The following is a 26,856-nucleotide window of genomic DNA, read 5'->3' as shown; positions in this document are numbered from 1 at the left end:
GCATCACCTTAGTAGGACTGTGTGAATATGGTACCCTGCTATTTTAAAGTATGTAAATTCACATGACATTCTGAAAGAAAAATGTGTACAGTTTTAAATAGGCATATGTGCTTTGGATAACATTTCAGGGCAATCACACAACTGAAAAAGCTGGCAACAAATTTTATATATAATTTTCGATATTTGACCAATTATTAGAGATGTCTGGTATAATCACTCAATCAAAAGAAAATAAAATTCAGAATTAGGATTACACAGCCCACAGAAATGACAACTACTGATGCTGCACTGCCACTCCTCATCAGATTGTGAATTTAATTCTGGTAAAGTTTAACTCCATTTCAGCTTTTAAATACTTGCTAAGAAGTGTACAGGACAGAGAGCTTTTGAGTATATAAATATCTCTGTCCTAGCTGAGGTGTGGACACATGACAGGAACAAAGAGAGCTACAGCTCACTCACTGATCCAGGGGCTCTGGTTGTGTCTCAGTCTTCCAGCAGGTAACATTACATTTATTTCACACCTGGGGGTGGCCCACTGCTTGTATGTGGTCAATTTTCACCTTTTTCCTTCACTTACATTCACGTTTCTCACACTGTGAGCAAAATGACTGCAAGACAAAGGTCAGGAGCTACAATCATGACAGTAAATGAGACACTGGTGCCTTCACTCTGTATTTGGACCTGTAAAATTCAGGAATCTGTGTTCCTCTAAAGAGTAACAATGGACTGTACCATTTGGAATCTTTTTTATTTTATAGGCTAATTTTTTAATAGAAAACTCAAGTGAGACAAACAGCCACTCTGTTAAACTCAACTACAATAATGTAACTCCACTTGACATGAACATTTTCCATCACAATAAAAAGCAACATAGCCACAGATGTTTAGTTTTAGAAAAAATAGATACATGATATAGAAATATATCCACAAAACTACATTAATTTTATTTGGGAACATATATATTTTGAGACAGTCAGCCACATAGAAGTGGCTGAGGGAACTGGGGGTGTTCAGCCTGGAGTAAAGGAGGCTCGGGGGAGACCTTTTCACTCTACAATCCATGAAAGGAGGTTGTAGCAAGGTGGGGATTAGTCTTCCAGGTAAATGGGACAGGAAGGTGAATTTGATAACTCAGAGACACCAAAAAAACTGAAATGGAGACCTTTCTATTAGATGATGCTTAATGGCATTTATGTGGTGCAAGAACTTTTGTTGTGAAATGTAACATTGCCTAAACCAGAAAGATTACCTTATATTACCTAAGGACAGTAAATAACAATCTTTTTGATTTGTAATTATTACAAGTGATAAATGTTTAAGGGTTCAATAGAAGCAGAAGCTTAGGTTGAAAATGGAAATCAATATGAAATTAATATGTCTCATCTCAGTTATATAATTTGCATCTATACATTTCAAACCTATCCCAGCTGATAAAGAGGGGCCTGGCTGGCAGTCCAATTAAGAAAGGCACAGGACTGGAGCTACAGGTAATTTCATTTACAGGTATCATTGGTCTGGAAAAACATATACATCATCTCCAGTATTGTTCTTGATATCAGCTCAGCCTACACACCTATAATATTTCTAATAATTAATTACATCTTCTCTCCATCCTCATCTCCCTTTCCTCCATCATATATTGTAAATTCTGTACTTGCAGAATGGATCCTAATCAGTCTCTTTATGTTCTCATAGAGAGGCCATGCATCCAAAGCATACAAACATCCCCAAAGAGGCCTGTCAGGTATATTCCCTGCCACTTTTGAGAATATTTGGAAGAAATCAATGACCTCAGATATTTTTTTTTACAGAAGAACTTAAGACAGCAATCAAAAGCTGTAAGAACAAAAAGAAGTCAATACAAAGAGGATATCCATGAGTTACTACGGTATAATATTGCTGAAATATAAACTTGGAAGCAACCTCTGTTCAGAGGTACACTAATTGTTAGCCTTCACAGTGCTTCTAGTATCTCCTTCATTATCCCAATTAAGTCTTTAAAATTTCATCCCTAATATTACAACTGCTTGTTTATAGACTGCTTTCTACTGCAAAACTGAAGTACATATAATCTTAATGATGTTTGTGGAATAATGAGATTTGAATCAACTATGAGACTCCTAATCTTAATTGGCAAGAGGTGTGGGAAGATGGAAAATCTTCTGTCCCTATAATCTAATCAAACTCAGCAGTATCAGCTTCCAGAGTGCAACGTCAGCCTTTCCCCTGAGGGGCTGAGCAGAAGGTGAGGAAAAAATTAATTGTAAACATTAATGTAAATACCAAAAGTTCATACTGGTCATGGTAAGTAAGCCACCTCAGCAACATTTGTGCTTTCTCTTGTACTCCCTCACTTGTGTTTTTTAGTTACTGCTTTCAGCATCCCACCCCAGCAGGCTGAAGCAGGAGCTGTATTTTTCCAAGGGTTCACTTGAAAATGGAAATGTTTATAGCTGCAACAACCCTCCTCTCCTTGATGCTAATGCTCATCAGGTACATCAACACTCAGGACACTGGGGAAAGACACAGATTGTCCCTGAGTCCTCATGAGCAGCAGCCACAACCCACCTCCAGCAAGATGGAAGCCAGCTCATCTGAATTCCTACGTGCTCACTTTGACGTGGGCCATGAAGATGAAGAGTGGGGTTCAGTACAATGTGGGAAACAGGAGGAAACATCCTGGATAATCCCCTCTCATAGCCAGTAACAGAGTGCTACAATTACAGAAGTAATTTGACTTTTCAAAAACAGATAAAAAGAAGGAAATCTCTTCACACCACAAACAGCAGTAATCCCTTTATGGCTCCTTGAGTCTACATATACAAGTTTGCCTAGATTTCTAAAAACAGCCTGAAACCATAAAAAAGTTGAAGAGATACTTTTTTGTGTTAATCTCCACACAGATAAGGTAAGATTCTAAAGTCCCCAAGGCAGGGATGTCTGTTTGCCTACAAAAAAATGTCAATGACTACTAACAGTATCTATCATCTGTCTCATCTTTTCTCAAAGACATACAGAAGCAAAGGTGAGGTGTTTGATACACAATGGAGTAAGAAAGCAGCTGGAATTAATTTATGCATAACCAGCCAGACAAGCTGTTGCAGCTGATGGTTATGCATTTTAGCACAGCCTGCTGTTGGCACATTGTTTAAATAAAAAATATGATGCCCACACACTCAAAGCAATGATGGAGAGCTAATGATCAGTTTCACAGCAGTGGGCTGTTGCTTCCTAACTGTTATTTGGACTCATTTTTGATAAGTTAGCGCTGGGTTTTGTTTTATTAAATATTATATTTTATGCAATATATCCTTCATTACATAACATCAAGCTGAAGGGAGGGATATCAGCTAAAATGCCAAATTGCCATTCTGCTGGGCAAGCCTGGTAGGCACTAACCAGAAACATGGGATCAAACTGATGATTCTAGAATATGATGGCCTCCCTAGTGGAAAGGCAAAGCTGGCAAGGGTACTCTCAGGGTCAGTGTTGGTAGTGCAGCAGCCAGGATATAAAATGCTGTAATAAATGGAACATTATTTCATCAGATGCAATGTGCCACGGCTTCTGTCTTACTTTCACTCATCTCAGTGCACTAAAATAATTCAAGGGACATGGAGTTACTTTTCTTCTCCACTTCTCTGCCACATTAAGTTCAAGCAAAGCACACAGAAATAGAACTGACCTGAAAAAATGTCTGGCAGTTTCTCCTGGGCTTCAAAAGCAAAAAGGTGTTACAGGAAAAATGCAGAGTTTTACTGACTGTAGGCTTTACCCAGAACAGAAAGAAATAGAATTTGTTAGTACTTCTAACTGGAGGAAAACACCTGGCAACTGCCAGCATTTCCTTTGAATGAGACAATTTATAGGAACACTTCTATGTACATTAAAAAGCCCAGCTGTCAAATTGAAGAGGAGGCCCTTTCAGATGATGATGCACTACAATCAAATGAGAACTATAAACAATAATAAATATATAATAAAATATTGACCGTCACCCTTAGGAAACCCCTTAATTTTGCAACCAGTTTGAAACCTGCTAACATTGACTAGAAATTGTTTTCACTGATCTAGTAAATGATTGTTAATTTATTATGAACTTTGAAAAGGCGCATTCTGTGGCTTAGCTATTCATGGTCAGGAAGGAGGGTGCAGTTGATGAAGTCTTGTACCAAAGGGCAGTGAAAACAGCAGAAAGAGAGATGATTTGCTGTTGTCAGTACAGACAGTGACCCAGACACTTCGTGAAAGCATTGCACAGAATATTAGCTGGGCACTGCTAACAGCCAACTAGAATTTAATATGGTAAACTGGCAACTGGCTGGATTTTGCTTTCTTCACTACATGCCAGAATTTTTAGTTTATTTTTATTACAAAACCTAGTGGGTTTGGGGGCTTATAACTCATATTTTTAAGCACTTCAGTCCAGTTCTGTCCATCTCAATTTGATAATTAGATAGCCCATGGTGTCACAGAATTCCCTATGACTGAAGTCAGTGTAGGAGCATTGGTGGCTCTTTGAGTGCTCTGTGCTGTCAAGAGAGGATCTTCTGAGTCCTGCTCACAAACAAAGCAGAACTAATCAATCCCTCTTGGACAAGTTGATTACCTGGAAATCAATCAGTCATGGAGCTTGTTCTGTTGGCCTACAGGATACGAGCAAAGACTAAATGTAACTTCCAGCAGAAGTATTCAGGGTGCTTCCATAAAAAGCCTGCATCCCCTCCATCAGCCTGGCCTTCTCACTGAGTCCCAGAAAGCACATCTGTGAGGCAAATATCTGTGACACAGATACAGAGAGCACTGGAGAACAGAATTCTTTTGTTACTGTCCCAGAATACTCTGCTGTGACATGGAAAGCACAGACATTCCCATTCCATCAGTCAGCGTCTCACAGCAACTAATTTCCCACAAGTGATCAGGAAGCTCAGAGCACTCTTTCATCAACACCCAGGGAACTGAACTAGGTCCTGGTGCAGAACATTTTGCCCTTCTGCTAATGCAGTTTGTGTTTCAGATTCTGTTTGTGACAAGCTTTGAATTCTGTTTGGGTTTAACATGGCATTACAGCTGCTGGGTGCTTCACTCTGTTACTACCAGGTCCAGAGATAGCACAACCTGGGAAAGGAAAACAAGTGCCTGCAGCAACTGATTGACAGGCCTGAAACACCTGGGAGAAGACCATCACACAAGAAATAATGGCTTAGAGAAAAACAAATTAGGAGCTGATTTATATTCCAGGAGACATTTTATTGCCTGCCATTCTCCATCCCACTGAAATATTGTGATGGATTAGGGTGACAGAAGAGAATTGCTAGGTGCTGGTAGTGACAATTTGAACAACGAGGTGAAGGAAACACAGCATGCTCTGCCTCTCTCCAGAACATGGTGAACTTGCTGTGGAGGAAATACAACCCATTAGTCACTGGAGCCACCTCAAGGTGTGCTGTTCCTCTGTACATTCACACTGTGGACATCTCTTACACCCAATTCTGGTGAAGTTTAAGGTCTGTATTCTAAGGTCAAACACTAAGAGGGAATTGAAGACTGAAAGCATTCCCAATAGCACTAGGAAATAACCGTAGTAAGATCTTTCATTTGATACCAACCCCCCCAAATTTACTGAAAACATCTAGAGCCATATGAGCAGAGCTGTCCTGGAAAGTGGTACCTGAAAAGGTACTTGGCCAGGCAGGCAGTGTAGGTATAAACTGAGTCATGGCTTTCCTAAAGTAGCAGGGGCCATGATCCAGCCTGGCCTCAGGTGGTGTGTTACCATGATAATTTGTCAAGAACACCCCCAAAGGTGGAGAGGGGAAATAAAAAAGAGAAGAGAACCTTTGTTTCCCAGCCCACTGTCATGAAGGGAGATGATTAGAAGTGAGTCAGAATTCCCAAAGCAACGGAGCTGTCAGTGGTAGTCTTGAGACCTCTAAGATCAATCGCAAGAGGTCCTAGGACTGTCATGGAAAGGGAGTCTTTCATCAAACTGGAAGATTTCTGGGGGATTCAGGGTGCTTCCATAAAAAGCCTGCATCCCCTCCATCAGCCTGGCCTTCTCACTGAGTCCCTGACTCCTGCTGGCTTGTCACTAGAGGGGACAGAGGTTTTCTGTGCCCCTGATGCTCAGCGTGCACTGAGATGTATCTTCAAGCACAGGTATTCTGAAGTGAGGTTCAAAATGTCACCCTTGAAAGAAATCCTCAAAAGAAGAGGATTTGAGAAGGAAGACGATCTGGTCAGGTAAAACTGTGGCAGCTGCTGATACACAGCAGCTGGAAAAACAAAGGGCATGATGTCTTACCCTCATCTCAGGGGTCCAACCCCAGCACAGTCCAAGCCCTTCATCCTGCCAAAATTAGAGTGTGGAGAAGAACAGGGAAATAAATTCAGGGAGAAATCCAGCCTTTGGGCAACCACTCAGAAACCAGCTTTCAGTTAGGGAACTGCCTGTTATGTTTCCAAGGTTAGCCCAATAATTGTGTTTTACTCTCTAAAACCTGAGTTTTAGAGAGTAAAACACAATTATTGGGCTAATTACCTGAGTTGGGTCAAGCTACCAGTTTGCCTTATAATGCCCAGCAAAATACAGAAGTCTTTTGTGGGGGATTCCAATATTGGATTTGAAATCAAGGCAATGCCGCAAATACCTGGACAGTGGGGAAACACATTAAATTTCTCATGTTTCCCACCCATTTAAATCACAGTTCTGCATATGGTGCTTTATATGTTCACCATAGAAAGTCCATGACAGAATTTTCATTAGGAGATTTCATTTATGTAAAATAAAAAGATCCAAAAATGTATTAAGTGAGTCGCAGGTGTGCTGTGAGGTGAGAGAGCAATTATCAAGATCATTATTGTAGTACATTAGTGTCTAATGGTGTGTGATAAGGATTGTAAAGTGCCTACTGTGTACTTAGATATCTTTCAGTTGGCACTCAGAGACAAAAAAAAAAAAAATTACCTGCACTGTATGTGTAAGCTGAATGACTGGGAAAATAGAGAGCACTATCAAATGCTTACAGATGTAGAGCAGAAACTCAACATATAAACAGAAAAAAAATTAAATGCTCTTTCATTTTTCTAAACAGCAGTGCCAACTTTGGAAAAAAATGACCTATAAGCAGGTGCTGAGAGGGTCTTCAGCAAAAAAATTCTGTTTCCTAGGGTCTCTTAAAAAAAAAATAAAAAGAGCGTGTGTGTCCATGTGCACACATGCACAAAAGACTACCCATTTTATATGCCATTTTGAAATAACATGTGTTTCTCTCACCACAATTGACTTTTTGAGCGAAAGATGTTTGGCTGAATCAATTTAAACAGCAACATGGAGTTTGGCAGCAATCCATTTCTGCTGAGATTAAGCCAGCTGCTACCGAATCCATTGATCCTTTTAGCTATTGATTTCTTAATTTAATAAAAAATGAAGTTTTAGAATGTGAACAAATTCACAGTGCTGAAGAGACAGGATTTTGATAAGCTCTGCTGCCAGACTAAGCTGGTACCACTGTCAAATGAGAAAATCACACATGATTTAAAATATTAAAGATTTCCAATGTGGCAGATTGCTTAAAACAGGATTTAAATAGAAATGTGACCGGGTAAAAAAAAACTCTCACAATTAAACCTGTGTAATCTTAAACCACCAGATTTGTTTTTTATCTACTAATACTAGAGACTTAAGCCATTTTACTACACTTAATGCTCCTAATTACTTTGAAAAGTCAAATTATCTTTAGGAAAACAGAACAGATTCTATTCTTATTACAAGGAAATTTGTGACAACTTCTAACTGAGGACCGGGTTCTCCCTGAGACAGCTCCCTGCACAGAAGTCCTTCACTGTGCAGTTCCCAGCTTTTATTCAGTCAAGAGCATTTCCAGCTAGGCTGAGAATCCACAGCCTGAACACAGCATGCTCTGAGCAGATGCACAATCTGTATCCCTGGCACTGGGATCTGCTGCCTCCTTCCCTCCTTGAGGCATTACTGCCATTAGGGTGCCCTCCTTTCCTCATTAATTCAATTCCCATAAATGAATGCTGGTAACTCAGAGGGCCACAGCAATGCCTGGGTAATGGGACTGCCAAAGTGACAGAGTGACCTCTCCTGCCCATGGTGTTTAGAGCAGATCAGCAATTTACCACTGCAATAGATTTTCCCCTGGAAAAATGCTACTAGCAGAAAATTGATGTATTGGGGAGAAGGGGAATGACGAAGTTGTAACAAATCTGTATCAAAGTGCCCTGTTTTCCTGCCAGCTGTCCTGAAGAACTTGCTTGGGATCAACAACTTCAGCTCCAAATGCTGCCAGGACAGAGGTACCTGACAGCTTTAAGTATTCAGAGGCAGAACTCTCCATGGACTGCAATTGAGGTCCCATAATACCAACATAAAATAATCAAAGCATGTGATAAAAAAGGGAATATTATTGTTGAGGAAAGCAGTCTCCTGCTTGCATTTTTTTATTCCTTAAAGAATTATCTACAACATCAGAGATTGCTCAGTTTAGCCTTCAGTGACACACACAGATGGCCACTTGCAGCTGCATCCACACTTAGCAACAAGGGTAGAGTAGCATTAGTAAACCTTGACAAAACAGAAGAAATGGGAGAAAATCTAGCAATGCATGATGGACTCAAGCTTTATCAGGGGCTTTCTGAGGAAAAGGTGAACAGAAGCCTTGAGATTGCCAGGCTTTGGCTGCTCAAACTCTTCTCCAAAAATGTGTACCTGCCACAGCTGAAAACCATATTCCAAACACACCACTCTACCCACACAAGCAGTTTCTGTGGCTTTTAGTTACTGGTGAAGGTTCTTAGGCACTAGATGGGAGACACAAGTTTCTGTTCAAATACATTTCATGACTTTACTGCAGTTTTTCTGAACTTTCTTGCACTGCAACAAAGAGGAGATGCACAAAGAATTAAAAAAATTAGCAAGGATGTACATTTTCTCCTCCAAAAATTAAACTAAAAAGTGTGAAAACTGGGGGAACAGCCCCTAGACAACTTCAACCCACAGAGGTAGGTTGCTTTCCACGTGGTTTAACCATTACTTTAGGACTTGGGATTATTCTTATTATACCTAATGTTTATACTCTTCATATAATACATCTGTGTAGTATTGTTATAGGGTGTGTAAGATATATAGGAAAGATTAACATCTTCCCATTCTACAACATGCTAATAGTGTCAGAATTCAAAGAGCTGTCTCCTGGGTGGCCAAGTGAACAGTTTGAAATAAAACATTTGCATGCCATGCCAGCAGCTGAGAACACTATTTAATGAAAATAAAGAGCTACAAAGAATTAATACATCAGTGTTGATCAAGAGCACCTTGATAAAGGAACTTGGCCCATTTTCCATTCCACACAGGTTTGCTCTATTACTGCAAACATGGACATGGGTAAAGAGCACAATAGACAGGTCAAATTCAAGGAAAGCTTCGTGTTTCTAGAGGGCGTGATGTGAAATTATGGAAAATGCCAAAGCCCAGAAGATCTGGGTGAGTATTAATGTGAGTCTTTGGGAAATCCATATACATACAAATATTCACTGGCCATGAAGTTTCAGTCTCAACAGAAGTAACCCAAGGTCAAAGCTTTGAATGGTGTGCAGCCTGTGCAATAAAAATGTAAATATCCTTCATTCTGCAGAACCACAAGTGTGTGCAAGTGGTCATCAGCACAGCAAGGAAGAGAGGGATGAGCCTGCTCTTCACATTCAGGCACTGCAGACATTGATTACCAGAACTATAGAAAATCAGCTCTTGCTGTAACAGATTTTCCTGTTGATGTGCACACACCACATACACAGACAAACCTGCATGGATCAAAGAGAACGAGGAAAAATAAAACTAAAAGTAGATAGCTTATTCATGGGCTTCAGTAACACCTGAAACACCTGAAATCATTTTGAACTAATTAAGAAACATTTAAAAGCTATCTGCTACTTTTCTATCTCAATTTATTTGCTATTTATTTTGTACTGGGACAGCAACAGGTTGGTAATGTGACATTATCAAAGCAGCTTTCCACAGGGCTTAAAGTCAATTTCCCTTCCTAGTCCTGATTCCATTTTTGTCCTTTTATGTATATTTAAATATATTGTCCTTTTCAGTGGAAATCTACCTTAACAAGAAGATGGCTAAACTGATAGTCATGCCAAATCCTAAATACTCCTAGACAAAAAGATTTATATTTCAAGCTCTGCAGGAGTTCTTCTTTTTAGATATCTTAAAGGATTTTGAATGACATCAACTTGATGCAAGACTGAGCCTTTCCCACATCTGCCTTAGCAACTCCAGCCATGAACAACCACGAAACATTCAGTAAATTCCACTGATGTGATTCAATCAGACAGAAGTTTATTTAGCTGCCCTCAACCTTGATGATCCCAGAGTTATCAACAAGAAAATAAACAATGTGACTGTGAAATGAAGTAGTAGATGCTGTACATTTAACATGCACTTCTATGGCTCCTGGAACACTAAACTTACTCAGGATAGGTTATTAACACGAGAATATTCCAATATTTCCCCCATCCTTTAAAAAAAATGCCACTGGTCACTGCTACCTTTTGTGTCTGAAGGAGATATAACATTAGGTTACCTTCTAAAGAGTGGTGAATAAAATAATGTTATATCTTCTAATACTTCATCCCACTAATAAAACTGAGTTCTGGTGCCATCCTAGATGATTAGGATATGATGATTCCTGTACCTGATTCTTCAGCACAGAAAAAAAAGAGTCTAGAAACTAAACCCAAAGCACAACAACGAATTAAAACTTTAGATATTTAAATTTAATACCCATTTTGCAGTAGAAGTGGTCAATATATACTTTTCAGAATCAATCTGGCTAGTTCTGTTGTAATAGTTAATGCAATTACAATAATAGGTTTTAAATGGGTTTATATTTCAAGTATGATTGTGCTGAATTGAATTATTCCCTACTTATCACACAAATATTGGATGAACATTCCTCATTTTCAACCCACACTTTTAAATTGATTTCCTTCCACTTCAGCACAATTAAATTTCTAAAATAAAGCAGGCAGATACTTCACACTCTCAAGTGCTGTCACAAGTAGTAAATCTTCTCTAGAATGTAAAAATAACTGCAGTTAGTCCAACCTCTCTATACTAATAGGCAAATGCCACATAGCTGAGGAAGTCTACAGAAAATCATCTGTCCTCAAGACCAGAATTGCAGTTACAGAGAACAGTGCAATGTATCTTTTTAGGTTTTCCAAGTAGGGATTTTTAATGGTTGATGAAATGTTGTTAAGCATGTTCAAAGTGCTATGGAATAGAAGAGGTGGTATGGAAAAGAAAGTAAAAAAAGAGTATAAACCAAAATAATGTGATTTTCTCCTTAAACAATATGCAATGGCCAGTTTCAGGTTTTGATTCAAGCACAACTGGGGCTCAGAAATTAAGTAAGAATCTGGTGGACCCTTAGCAATGACAACTGGCAAGTAGCAGCAGGGAAAAAAAATTAACTTTTGATAAAGATGACCAAGGCCTTTGGCTCTGTACACTAAGATTTTCCTTAGAGCTTTCTTCTTGGTTTGATGGAGGGACAGCATCAGAAACTGGGGAAGGCCACAACCAGCAAGAAACAACCTGTATGAATGCAATTGCCTGCATCCTCTGACAGTCAAATACTGCTGGAAAATCAGACCTTGTAGGAAAATCGACAGGATCAAGTTTGGATCAGTTTTTAAATACCCTACATAAGTAATTTTAATAACAATTCTTATTAACAAATCAGAAATAATCAATGTATATATTTCCTATAATAAATACATACCTGTATGAGAACCTGAGAAAGGTCTATAAATTATATCTTGTTTTACCATGCCCTGCCATCTTCCCAATGAGAATTAAAAACCCCCAAATCCAAAGTCAATATATCTTCTTACTATATGCCAGAAACCAAAGAAGGAATCATTCCTAAATCTGTTTCTGAATAGCAGGAAGCACTGTAGTTCATTATCTTCACCTTGTTTTTCACAGTCAGCTGCTAGAGGTTACAGTTTTCCAATATGTTCATTTTTCTCTTACAGTGAATGTTCATAGGGCCAGAGGAAAGAGTGGCTGCTCTGCTGTGCTTTGAAAAGGAGCAGATGTGCTCCAGACCACAAAGATTAGTGGTTATAGGAACAGAGGAGAGGGAGAACTAAAGCTAAGACACCACAACCTCGGGGTCGAATAATGTTAAAACTTTTATTAGTTCCACATCCTCCAGAAACTCATTATCTGAAATAACATTTGATATTTCAAAAGAGTCACAGGGAGCATAAAAATCTCTCTTACTTTCTGTCCTTTTACATTTTCATGAAAAGTCTAAGTGTACTTAGTTTTAGTAATACATTTTAAATTTTTCTGTTTGTTTGAGGAAGATGGTTCAATTCAGTATTGCCTGACAATAATTGGGAAAAAAATAGTCTAGATTCATTGATTCATTAATTCCCCAAATAATTCAAGTTGAAAGGAATCTGTCAATCATCAATCAAGTTGATCAGATACAATTTGCCCCTGATAAATTCATGAGGGTTGTACCAAGCAACTTCTTGTTCTCAAGTGCCTGGATGTGGTTTTCAGGGGGATTTCCTCCACAGTATTCATGGTGATTGAGGTGATACTGATTGGCCTGGATGCACTTAACCTTGTCTCTCTTGAAGATGGGTGTGACATTTGCTCTTTTCCAGTCACCAGTAACCTCCATGGAGCACTGTGACCTTTAAAGGTGTCAGCAGCTTCACCAGGACCTTGCCCAGCTCCCCTGAGTGCATCCAGTCTGGTCCCATGGGCCAGTCTCTAGAGAGTTTAAGTGTTCCCTAACTCCATTTTCCAATACTTTGGATGATTCATTCCCACTGAGGCTCAGGGACTTGGGAGGCTAAAGAGCAGATGGTGTCAGCTAAGACAAATAAAATAAAAATCTGGCATTGTTTTCTTTCATCTTCATGTAATAATGGTATTTTCAACGTCCTATCCTGACTTCCAGAAGTCCCTCTAACTTACACTGACACTCCCCAGGCACCTTAGGTGTTTTACCACTGTTAAGTTTTCTCCCCAAACCTCTCATTTACTACAAATGGCAAAAAGCAATTCCCTTCTCTCCTATTTAGTGACCTATTATTTGTTACCTTACCAAACTCATCTCCTTTGTTTCCTTGAAAATTTGTGTTTTTCAAGCCAGTTTGGACTATAAATATTTTGGTCACATCCTACCATCTGCACTGGCAACAGCAGCAACCTCTCCTCAGCTGTCTGCACGCTCTGAACTCCCTGGACACATGGCTTTGTAGATACTTGGAAGTATGTCACACATGCCAAGTCTGAAATTCTCTGAGCTAAATTTTAATCATTTGCTTCACTACAAGCAAAAGAGAGGCCAGAGAAATCCCCTTATCCAATCTGTTAGCTTTCTACTCTGTACTTTCAGTGGAGAACGTGTGATTTTCTATGGCTGAGTTTCTTTGTCTAATCTTAAAAAAAAATCATCAACACACATCTGTTTATGCCCAACATTTAAGGGACTTTGCTGTTAATTGAACGTGAGCCATCTTCTGTGGGATGCAAAGCAGAGCATTTTTTATTTATTACCCAATTTTTTAAATGCCCACAAAGTTTCATGCTGATTCAAGAGACTGTAACAACTTCATTCCTCACTTTGATTATTTGCAGCCACATTCTGAGAGAGCAATTGTTGTCACTTCAATTTTGCTCCTCTAAGTGATATATATATATATATATATATATATATATATGTAGTCTTCTATTATCAACTTCCTGAAGTAACCAAAGCACTCAGATTCATATAGATGGATTTGGGATTTCAATATTTTTTCTTATTTTTTAAAATTACTTACTTAGATTTATTTTCAGTGGTTTCACTCTTCCTAGCAAACTGTGCATTTAATTCCTATAAATTCCAGGTAAAATTATTGCCCCTGGTAAAGCAGAGGTAACATCTGCCACCCAAAGACAGATTCACTGTCCTGAAAATACAAACAGATTATCCCTTGCCCTTTATTTAAAGTGTAAATTTAAATTCAGAGATACAATTAAAATTCATACAATTACCTCTTAGAATTGGAAAAAAAGAAATGTGAAGCAATAATGTTGGTGATGAAAACTCCACAACAACTTTAAATACTTTAACCCACATTTTGCAAAACAAATTGAAACTTTGTGTCTAATTTTTTAATGTAACAAACATTTTGTGTTTTATATTCAGACATGAGGTGTTCAAAATATCAAAGTTAATAACACGTGAAAAACTTGGATTCAGAAAATCAACCAAGTATAAAAACCAAATATGTACAAAAACCAAACATGAAGTAAGATACCGTATAATAATTTAAAATAATTTAAATTATTCCATAAAATAAGAAGTTATCTGATTAAAATACATTTTGTCTGTTAGTATCCTGTAAAGAAATTTCACAGATTTAACGTGGATCCATGGATCCACTGAAGCCTTTGCATGGAAGAGTATTTCATGTACAGGTATCATGAACAAACTTCTTCCTTTCCCACTGATTCCTGGTGAGTTTGGATTTAATTCTGAACCAGTTTCAAAGCATGCCAGCAGTGGAAAGCATAGTAAAAAATATCATTTAATCATGAAGGTATGTTCTTAGGAGCAATGAAAACATTACTTTTATTTCTGCTTCCTCATAAAGGGTGGGGAGTTGATTAAAAAACAACCAAAAAAAAAAAAAAAAAAACCCAGACAAACAAACAAAAAATAAAACCCAACAGCCTGTTCTTTTCTCCTGGAGAGGATGGCACTCTAACCTATGGCCAAATTGGAAATCTCAGGAGCTGTCAGGAGCTTTCTGCCACATTTCTCCTTTATTTATGCCACCTGCTGCTGTCCTGTTATAGCACAGGCACAGCAGGGAACAAGAACGAAAGGAAGAGCCCCAAACAAACGCCTGCCTGGATTGTGTTTTCCCAGAGGAGCAGCAGGAAGTAGAAATGATAAGGATTATATTGCCACTTGCCCTGAGGCAAAATGTTAATAATGGAGGAAACAGCCTCATGCTTTCCTCTCCATGCAAGGGATAGAAAAAGGGATCTTTGATCTAGGGAAATTGAGCTTTTTCTGCCCCTAAAGGTGGCTTATAAACACATATTACTGCATGGGGTAGTTAAAAAAGCAACATGTAATACAAGGACTAGATTTCTGTCTCAGAAATGATGTGCTCCTGCCTTGCCAGGTGGCATCAAGTAATTTTTCAGCTAATCCATAAGTGGGGGTTTTATTCCAGGACAGTTTGTTTTTTACTATAGCATGTTATTCTTTTGCCTTGATATTGCAAGATTTTCACATTAGAGAAGTGCTTAGAAAATAAATATTTTTGTCTGTTGTTTGTGATTTTTAATCCACATACATATTCCTGTGGAAGATAAGAATAAAAACTAATTTTTAGATGTCTAAAGTTGATAAGCTTAAATCTAGACACTGAGAAAAGAAAGATTTTAGGCAGTCTTGATAAGTTTCACTATAGCATTTCTTCAGTTGTCATTCAACTTTCCACAAATGGCACTGAGCTTGTGATGATGAATTTTGAAAGAGGTACAAAGCAGCACTGTGAGTTCTTTTTTGTGTGTGTGTGTGAAAACCAGAAAACATGCAGCAGCAAAGTCCTGTTCCTGATATCATCCCTAATCAAACAAAATTAATTTCCCTATTTCACGACAGTAAATCTTTGTCAAATATTAATCTTGAAATACGAATACATAAGAAAATTAATCAGATATGACAAAGGAATTTCCTCACTGTGGGAGATTTAGAACGACTGTAGAATACAATGTGCTTAGCTGTCCCAAATAATCACTGCTGTCTCCAGCAGATCTGTTGATAGGAAATATTTCAGCACCTTTGCTCCCACTTTCTCTACTCAGCAGGCCATTCTGAAAATACAGACATAAGAGAAGTCCCTAGGATCAATGCAGTTTATGGGATTTTTCATTTCCTCTGCACAGCTTTGTGTTGTGGCAACTTGTTTCCTCATACTAAAATTATACTTCCAGTTTAAGAACATGTGTACATAATTCCCTATCACTTTTAAATAGAATTATGAATGGTCACTGCTGAGAGGTAAGTTCCTTGACTATATTAATCCCAGTAAGAAATGCTACTGACTTGTATCCAGTGTAAAAGTTGATTAAAGTACAAGAGGTTCATTTTCCCTACCAAGGAATCACAAGGAATCCAAAATAACCCCACCTCCAAAATTACAGTAAAACATCCTATCTAAATTCCTTAGGCAGATTCAAACTTACTGAGGGATAAAGAAGAAAAAAAAAAGAAAAAAAAAACAAAACAAAAAAACCCAAGAAACCCAGAATACCTTTCCTTTATTTGTATTTGTTTTTCAATCTGTTTGTTTGTTTTCCGAGGCAAGCCATAAGAACTCTTCATTAAATTGAATCCAGGCTTGCCAAGAGTAAGTCTTGACACCTGACTTGACACCTGAGGATGCTACAGAAGCTAAAATTCTGTTCTCAGGGAATGAGGAGACACAGGCTGGAGAACTGGCAGTGACCCATATACAGAATTGGTAATTTTGCACATGTTTTCCAATAGTGCTAATTACTTCACTCTTTATAAAGGATTAGAAAAACAAAGCAAGTCATGGACAAAATATCTGCTCTGCTTAGTCTACAATAATTAAGCTAAGCTAGCCAAATAATGTAGAAAAATAGAATATATATAGAAATACACACACACACACATATACATATATATTTGGATAAAAGTATAAAGAAAATCTCTAAAATACAACATACTGCCTTTGCACCAAAATCACCTGTGTTTTCTACCAACTAGCAAGGCTCAGCTGCTGGTTCAGACACAGGCATCTAAAGTCAGGTGTGATGAATCTCACCCTGCTAGATTAGAAAGAAGAACTAGTCACTCAATTCACCCCCCTGATAAATGACTATTCCAGGATCTGAAATACTCAGACTCAGGAGCCAAATAATTACTGGCTATAGGTTCATGGCTATTGTTTGAGGGCCAGAACAATTTACTGCAGTGTCTGCATGTGCCTCTGATCCTAATAGTGAAAAAAACCCCAAAATCCATTTTCTCTGATTCTAGCATTGTATTTTCAAGTTCCATTCTAACACAGGTGCAGCCCACAGTGCTCTCTGTCTCCTACACTCCACACATCTGGCTCTGCCTTGGCTGCCACACCACTGAGCCCTCACCAAAAAATTGCCACTCCTGGGCATCTCTGGAGGTGCTCAAGGCCAGGCTGGGGGAGCTCTGAGCAACCTGGTCTGGTAAAAGGTGTCTCTGCCCATGGGAGCAGGACAATCTTTATGGTCTATTCCAACCCAAACTCTACTACAATTCTGTGATCTCAGCAATCACACCAGTAGAGATGGTTGAAAATTTGCAGCTGCCGAAATAAATAAAGATCTCACTTTACTCCTTTGCCTTTCCCTGCAAAGGGGAAGTGCTAGCAGAAAATCCTTCAGCAGCCAAACTTCTTTGCTCATCCTTGAAAACCCACTTAAGTAAATATATGTTCTTTGATGCTCAGTGTTATCCATTACAGAGCTGCAGCACCATAAAGCTGAAGACTCTACTACATTCATCAGGACATTTCGATTCTGAAGTGTATATTTTTTTCTTATCCCCATGAGGGGGAAAAAAAAAAAACCTGGCAGAGCCACTTCTTTCATTTATCCTCCTGTGCAAGTCAGAAGAGGAACTGATAATAAAATGTATTTTAAAACATCAGAAAATGTAGTTTGAAAAGCATTTTTCAGATCTATAGCTCATAATGAAGTGTGCAAAGTGATGATAAGGATGAGCTACCCTGAATAAGTACTAATTTCATTTCTCCTTATCTGTCTCTTTTCCATGTCATGGCATCAATTTCAGGTTATGATCACCTAGATAAAACCCTGCCCTTAACACCCTTCAGCATTTTGTGTGTGTGCAAAGCAATTACAGAGAAGTTGTATGTTTCCTTCTGAGTACAATCTCCATGCCCAAGGCTCTGAACTAATGAATGAGGAAAAAAGTTCATAAAATGAAAAATTGGAAGAAATTATGTTGCTGACTTAATTTAGGATGGAAAAAAAAAAGAAAAGAAAAAATTGGGAAAGTAGAGAAGAAACAGGAAGAGTTAAGCACATGTTGTAAGACATCCTTAACAAAGAATCCTGGTTCTTCCCAGACAGAAATAGACAGAGAAAGGATTGCTCACTTTGATGAGAAACCAAATAATTGCTGAAACACTGGAAAGCAGAAAAGGGGTTGGGGGGGGAGCTTGAAAACACAAGCTGTTGTTTGGTTGGCTTTTTTCCTTGCCAAATAATTCTAATGGCAAAGTGCTACAGAATTCTGGATTTTCTGGAAGAGGTGTTGCACATGGATGTAGAACAATCCTACTCAGGGCATTTGCAGCCACTCCAAATGCCTGCAGATAGGGTTTTTGCAAGGTGGATGCTGCCAAAGAGGGAAAGCCCTTGTGTTTCTTTCCTTTTCTCTCTCAACCTGGCCACTTGGAGCAACCTCCTTCCTTGTGTAAGATTAAATGATGAGTGCACAGTGAGTTGGATCAGCCTGGAAGGTTAAGAGAAAGCTCTGGAGTTTGACAGGTTCATTTTGTGTCAGCCAATGGCAGGGCTGATGTTTTTGCTGTGTGGTTGCCAAATTACCACTGCAGGTGGCTGTGAAGCTGGGACAGGAGCACGTGGCTGATGAGACAGGCCATGGCTTTAGGCAGACACACAGCTGGACTGGAATAAGGGCACTGTGAAGTGCAATTTGAATTTTTCTGACCTACACAGTTCCTGTGCATGAGTCACCATAGGTATCATCCCCAGGGAAGGCATCAACACGAGCCAGGCCAAGGGTTCAGCCCTGGAGATGGATCCTCCTTGTACTGGCTGCACCGGGCTACAGCTGTGCCAAAAATCTGAAATAGGAGCAAGGGGTCAGAAAATCCCACCCAGGATATTTGTGGAGCTGGGTGGACTTGAGTCCAATGTGCAGCTGAACTAGAGAGGGCACAGTTAGGGCTCAAAGGGCAAAGACAAAAAACAAATCAGGAAAGTGGAGGAGAATGTGGCTGAATAACAATTTGCCTGTGGCTGGGAGCCAGTGGAAAAGGAATGCAAAAACAAGCAAGAAACCCAGAATACACTTCCTTTATTTGTATTTATTTTTCAATCTGTTTGTTTGTTTTCCAAATAAGAACTGTGTAAGGAAGAGAACTCTGATGGGGACAGAGGAGAACTGCTGGAGTGTGCAGAGAGATCTGAACCCAACCAACACAACCTGAGATGGGAGATGAGCACTGGGACCTCCTGCATGGAGACAGGGTTTGGGAATAAAGAGAGCCAAGGTCTCAGCTGGAAGGGCAGGAAGGTGGCAGGTGCCAAAGAGATCCAGTCAGAGCAGGTGGGAAGGGAATAAGGGATGCTACCCACATGTGCACCTCCTTATCCACAAACATTTGGATGCCACTCAGAAATCCAAACCCTCCTATTTTATTGCAGCAGACTGATGGAAATCACTGAGCTGCTTGTTTCCATTTCAGCAGAATATCCAGGAGATCCAAGCATTCCCCACTGCTCTCCCTTAGTCCCAGAGGAGGTGGAGGCAGGACAGAGCAGAGCTCAGACAGAGGGGACAGCAGGTCTTGGTGACATCAGTGACCTGATCAGCCAGATGGGCATTTTGCTCTCCTGATTTTGATTTCCACTAGAATCAGCTTCCTCTAAGGTATACATGGAAATTAGAGAGGAATAAACTTAAAATAGCAACAGCATTATGATCTGGTGAAAGATGACTTAATAAGATAAAAAAAAAAATTCTTTATCCTGCTTGTATTTTTGATTACAAGAAGAACAACTGAATATTAGTGGCAATATAATCTGTCAAAGTTTGCCTTCAGTATATATCTGTAAGTGTAGATAATGAGCCTCAGAGGGTCTTTTTGCTTGATATAAATTAAACACCAATTAACTAGACATCTTTATTATTAAATATAAATGTTTTCTCCCATATAGTGATATAAATTTAAATTCAATAATAAATATAGTTTAATGTATTATTAATAGGAATGTGCTTTGTGATAAAAATGCACATAACTTGAAGATTACAGATTCAGTAAGCAGGAAAAAAAAAATCAAGTCTTTATATAAAATATAGCCAGATTTTCTCTCATTCTGAGATGAGACCATAGGCCACAGCCAGCCAGGAAAAAAAAATTGCTTGTAACAAGTTATGCTCATCAATAGGAAAGCCAACACAAATGGAAGGTTTCTCACTGATTTTACATACTCTCTGAAATTTCATTATGCAAACTGTGACTGCCAAAGTAATAAACCTAAGTATCCAGAACACTTTGTACATATAACATTTCTAGTTACACAAACCTAACAACACATCCAAGGGGTTGATTGGTCTCCTCTGTACATATTAAAGGGGAAAGTTTGCTGTACCCCATACACTCACTCCCCATGAAACTGTAATTATCCAGCAATGCAATGTGCAAAACCAGACTAATTTCAAATGCATTGAACACAAATTCACATCAACACATTCCCAAACACAGTCAGAAAGGAATGGGAAAATATCTCCAGGCTGTTTGAACCATTTAAATCCAGCAATATCTTCAGAGACCTGAAGAATCCAGTGAGCCACAGGGATATTCTGCTCTACAGGGAACTCTGTCCCCTTGAGCTGTGTCTGGCACAGCCCATGGAATTTCCAGGGTGTGCAGAGAATGTAAGACCTTCCTCCAGCTATGAAACTTGCCCAAAATCAGTACACTGGGGCTGGAAGCACCAGGTTTACAACACAGGACTGATCTCAAGCCTGTTGAAGGCAAAGGGAGCCCTTCCATTGATTTTTTATTTGCTTTGGCTCAGTCCCCTAAGTTAGCTCATTGGCTACACAAGCTAGACAAAAGAAGCAGGGAACATGAAAATGTTTTAGATGTAGACTTCAAATAGAAGATTTTTGGGTTTAGTATAAGTTTTGGATGCAACAGAATGCTTAAGAGAGATATTTACATTTTAAAAAAAACCCTATTTTCTCACTTTAACTTATTTAAAAGATCAGTTGTGATGACACTATAGCTGTAACAAGCCCTGTACCTGGCTTTGTTGTTTGCTGGAGTTAATGTAGTAAATGCTAAAAAAACCAAGGAATAGAAAAGTATATTTACAGTTGGCTTCCCTCCCAAAAAATCCATGGGGTTGAGACTTTTTTAAAAGTTCTTGCTAGTATAGGCTCTGTGTTGATACTTTGGTATGGCTGGAAATTTCACCATCACAACCCATGGTTTACAAAAATGCAGAGAAGCCTGGTGATATTAAAAATGTATTCAGAAGAGATTTTCTGAAGACTTCCTCTGATTCAAGTCTTGATTAAAAGTGATCAGGTTCATGACATGTTTATTCCCATTCATTTGTTAAACAGACAAATCCTTATTGGTGTCTGTGTAATGTTAAAGGATGTTATGAGGAAATAAAATTTCTGTGACCTGTCTCTTGCTACAAAATCTTCAGGCCAATATGTCCAGCCCTGAGGTCCAGGGCAACTGGCTTCAGTCTCCTTTCTGCAGGTGGCTTCAGCCAAATGACCTTGTCCTCCCAACTACAACATCTCCAAAGTGTTTCATAATCATCTTGTAATTATTTCAATAATGGGATTTGCTCCTTGTTACAGATACATGTTTTTTTTTTTGTAAATAATCAGCCCAGGAGTGTGCCTGCACAGTCCTGATCTTTTCAGCTGCTCAGAGGTAAACACACAGATGGGAAGAAAGAACAGGCTGCTGTAACAATTAGCCTTGAAAATTCTGAGCAAGGAAAATGCACCAGCAGCATGTACTGAAAATATAAACCTACAAGTTTCAGAGAAAGCTCAGCTCTTCCTGAAAATTGTGTCAAGCATCAAACTGCTCCTCTGAAAATCTGGCTACTCAAGAACTGTTTCCTGAAGATTTTTGGAAATATATATATATATATATATATATATTTATTTATTTATTTATTTATTTATATTTATATTTATATTTGCATATCAAAGCAACTTCAACAAATAGACTGGTGTGCTTTTGGCAATTTTACTCTGATCCCAATTTCTAGAACCCAGAAATTGTATAAAATCTACATGCCTACTGCCTGCTTCATACAGATTTGCTACTTTTCTTTCTGCATGCTACAGACAATACCTTCTCATGATGATGTGTGCTGTGAAATTGCAAAACCAGCAGCAACATTTTCAGAAATTATTTTAATTTGAAAATTGAAATTCTGAATACTATGGAATATTTAATTTAAAGCAACTGATTACCTTCTAAAATTGAACCACCTGCTAACCCATATTTGACTTTTTACAGTTCATCACTGCTGTAGAAGTTTTTATACCCACAGTGCACTGAAAGGGAAGAATGTACATTTGTGTAAATATAAAATAACAATGGGATTTACTGCTGCTCTTTACCAAAATATACAACAAAATGTGCCAAAAGTGAAAAAAGCAAATGCTTTTAGTCTGGGATTAATTACAAATAGATGTGATGTTCTATACTGAATTTGGACTTAAACTGTAATCAAAGGAATTCCTCATTAATGTCACAGCATAAGCTTATCAGAGTCAGTCTTGGCTCCCTGAGAGCCTCTGCAAACATTTATTAAGAGCCTCCAACCCTTCCCAGGGGATTCCTGACCCCATACTGACTGGCTGTTGCTCAAACACATCCTGTTTACTGCAGCCCAACATTTAAGACAAGTCACTGAGCTGCTTGGAAACTCTACTTTGCATCCTCTTCATGACAAGAGAAGGATCCTTTTCCTGCTCTTTATAAGACTTCAACTTGGATTCCCCAAACACAAGAGCTTCTTGCACAGGTTAGACAACCTTTAATCTGTTTGATATATGCCATAGTGATCTGCACTGCTCTACTTACTCCATCAAAATTTTGTGCAGTGTTCAAGGCAACACAGAAGACCACAGTAAAGGTATGATAAAAATTAATGAGGTAAGGAACACTAAGGGGTGAGAGATCTTAGAGATTTAATTTCTTTCTGTTTTGTAACCCAGTCACAGTCAGTGGATACTGGACATGAAGAGAATATAAAAAGTGAGAGGCCTTCTTTCCAAAAATTATATGGCATGTTGATGATGCTTGCTGCTATAAGAGCCAAAAAAAGTACATTAGTCACACTTTAAGAAAATAACATCTTTATATCAAGAATTTTCAGAATAATTTATAATAAAAATGTTGAGCTATATAATTTCATGTTGACAAAGCTCACAGCAATTTATTTGTTAGATATGCAGATAGCAGCTACTCTCTGGCTGATGGTACCACATCTGTGTGGAACCTTAACTTCCCTCTGAAGTGTTTGGTATTGGCTTATCAAAGAAAGGAGGCTGGAGTGGCTGGAAGTTGTCTGAGTCAGGAGGGCAACATCTATTTTCCTATTAAGTGAAATGTTGTGACCCAGCTACTAAGAAAAGGCATGCCCTGTGATATAAAATCAAGTAAGTAAAGTATTACTATAGATAAAGATCATTTTCCACGATTTGTTTTGACTGTGTAATAAAGATTTTGTCTCAAAAAAAAAGTGCAGAGAACTGTCAGTTTCCATAACAGCCAAAACAGTCATCCACTAGAAAAAAATTTTAAAAATTTAAAGCTTAGGTTTCTTCCTGCAAACAAATTCACTATTTTTTTTCTTGACAGATTCTTCCAAGTATTAGATTTTTATTTAATGACATCTTTTCATTAGTCACTTGTAGTCTGAAAAAACACTAATAGTAGCATTTACTGGATAAATAATTCTTCCTCTCTTGAAATTCTCAGTATTGATTTTCAGAGTTTCAGCTTTACTTTGATGATGTCTTTGTTGACTAAAGTTACTCTTTGTTCCATCTGACTGTTTTTTAAAGCTTTCTAAAAATCTTTTCACCTAACTGGTGGGCAGGCACTGAACTTACTGCAAGCAGACACACAAATCTTGTTTTCCAGAAAACTAATGTGAATTTTAGGAGACCCTTTAGGAAATGTTGTGGTTTAGGTGTAAGAAAGCCTCCCTAAAGCTCTCTTTTGAATATAAGGGAGGGGACCACCTGTGAGAAGCCTTGGAAAAGACAAAAAAATTTCATCTCTTCTAAGAATCCCTGAGGTTTAAATGGATCCTTCACGTGTGGTGAAGTTTGCCACTGACCTCTGCACTCAGGAGCAATAACCTCTTCATGAAACACAGTGATCACTTAGGGATTTATCAGCTGTAATTACTTCTTGATAGAACAGGAAAAGGAGTCTCTTAAATCAAGGTAAGAAAGACCATCAATAATCAAAATATGTTTTTGCTTCTTAAGATGAACCCACTTGCCTTCAGTCCTCACAGTAATATACACTGCTTTCTTTAATTCCATATGCTATGCAAAACAGCCTCAAAGAGTGTGCCAAAAGTCAAGATTGCCCTGATTTTTCTTTCATTTAGTAACAGCCTTTAAAATGCAGATGGACATGTTTATTATGTTTTAGCTGAACCCATCAGAACAGAAAATAAATTACATACAGGCATCACACATTTACTTTAGCAAGAGCAAAGAGGAACTTTGAACATTAAGAAGTCACTTAATTTATTACCTGCACATAAAAAGTGAAGTTTAATCCTTGCTATGCAAGTAGAAAATGAGTGATGGATGTAATGGATGTAATCTGCTTAACATGAACAATATTAGAGCACTAAAAAAATCTCTCAGAACTCCTCAGCACAAAACAAATATGCTACTACTAATATGGAATACTTCAGTAACATAAACTACAAAAAGCAGTAAAATGTTTTACAACCTGACTACAAGATCATCTAATTTTAATCAAAAAGTTATTCTTAGTCTGCAGGTTATACATGAGCTTTGTGATTTTATTTCGTATTTGACTGTGAGGCTTTTTCTTTTAAAATATCATGAAATTCAAATGACACTACACATTTTAGGCTGATGGAAATTGATACAGCTGAAAGAAAATCTGTGAGAAAAAATAATGTATGTAAGAGTATAGAATTGTTGCTGATATTCTAATAATACTATAATGCAGATGCTATAAACTAAACTTTAACATATATTCATCTCTGAATGTCAATCTCAGAATATTGATCAGAGCCATCAAGAGTCCTGATAAAATTATCTAATTGTATGAAAAATCTTCTAAAATGCCTGAATCCAGCAGCTCAGAACAGCCTGATTAGAAGCAACTCAAACTGCTTTTCTAATACAACAGGTGAATGGATTTCAAAAAGGTTGCTACATATTCTTTAAAAAATACTGTGTTTTATTCCTGCACTGTTCTATTTTGCAGTAGCATTCTACCATAGCCCAGCTAACAAATGGGAGAGTTGATTTCATACTTAACATCATAATCTTTCAACTTGTGAACAAGAGGCATTGATTGGAAGTGCTCAAGAAGAATATGAGAACTTCTTTGTTTCTTCTCACTTTATTTTGGTTGAGAGTTGTGCAACCAGAGGAGAATTTAACTAAAAATAAAGCTCATTTTCCCTTTTACATGCAGTTGACATTTTCTCATTTCCAGTGATTTTAGGGCTCCCTTTCTGTTTCAGTTCAATGAAGTTCCTAAGGAATGGTCTTTAGATAAAGCAATGTTAATTAAAAACAAAGCTGCCTTGAGCACCAGTATAATTTCAAACTATACAAACTGTTCTGCCCTTCCTTTTGCTCAGTCATCACAGTGTGGGAGGCTGGGAGATAGAAAGGAATCCAAAGAAGATGCATCAATCTTCAAATAAGTAAGAAAAGGAAAAGCAAGAAGAGAAAACATCCATTATACAACAATCTGATGAATCCACTCTTACCAAATCTTCACCCATTAGGACATATTCCTTCACGTGAAATGACCTTTGTCTCCTAGAGGGTAGAATCCAGAAATAAATGAGAAGTTTTTAAGAGATGTGCTCAGGCATGCTGAAGGAGTTGTGCTTTTGCACTAAGCAGAAGTCTGAACCACCCTTACAAGACTTAACCAGCTTTCCAAAGAGAGCTGAAGGTGGATGCACAGCTGAGCACAGCAGAGTGAAGAGACCTGAATGCCAGGGCAGAGAAGGGCAGAAATGACAGAAAATGCTGTGGAAAACCCCAAAGCAGTGGGTGCTGCTCTTGCTGGGCCACATCCACTGTGCAAGGAAAGCTCCCATTCTTGTGTCAGCCATCTACAGATGCCTGACTCTGCAGTGAGTTTCCTTTGTGGGAAATGACAAAAGAAAACACAGGTTGAGTGTAATTTGCCTAACTTCATCTCATGTCACAGAATAGTTTGAGGAAAAAAATCCACAAAAAACCATGTCTATTTTAGTGAGGGAGCAATCAACCTCCAAGTGAATCAAAGTGCTGAGCAGCAAACAGACACAGATGGTTTCCTGTTGCCATGTTTTTATTCATGAATTCAATTTTGGATTCAAACACTGGCATAATTATTGGCAAGAAATGTTCAAACCTCATTCTACTAAACTGTCAGTTGTAATATTGCAATACATTATGAAATTCTCACCAGAATGAGTGAATGTCTTCCTAGCAAAGTTAAATTATCAGGAACAAAAATGGAGAAGCAAAGAACTGGATGAGTCTCTTGTACTTAAGAGGAAGTCTGATTTCTGCTAAGTGAAGTCCTGGATCTAAATCATTATCAGAATCAACTTCATGATCTTGTGTGTGCATTTATCTTTGTCATCCTAGAAGAAAATCCACATTACCTATGTTAAAAAAATTCTTTATCTTCCCATTTAGGTTCTATGTTTCATAAAGCACAATTAGAATTAGGCTT

General features: G+C 38.2%; 1 protein-coding gene across 3 annotated transcripts in view; it reads right to left on the bottom strand.

Moving 5' to 3' along the window:
- EPHA6 (EPH receptor A6) overlaps nucleotides 1-26,856 on the bottom strand; it is a 359,369-nt gene that overhangs the window by 194,122 nt on the left and 138,391 nt on the right. The gene's annotated exons all lie outside the window — the stretch shown is intronic.

Source organism: Serinus canaria, chromosome 1, assembly GCF_022539315.1.
Source record: "Serinus canaria isolate serCan28SL12 chromosome 1, serCan2020, whole genome shotgun sequence".
Taxonomy (NCBI): Eukaryota; Metazoa; Chordata; class Aves; order Passeriformes; family Fringillidae; genus Serinus; species Serinus canaria.
This window is presented reverse-complemented; position numbering and strand designations above follow the sequence as displayed.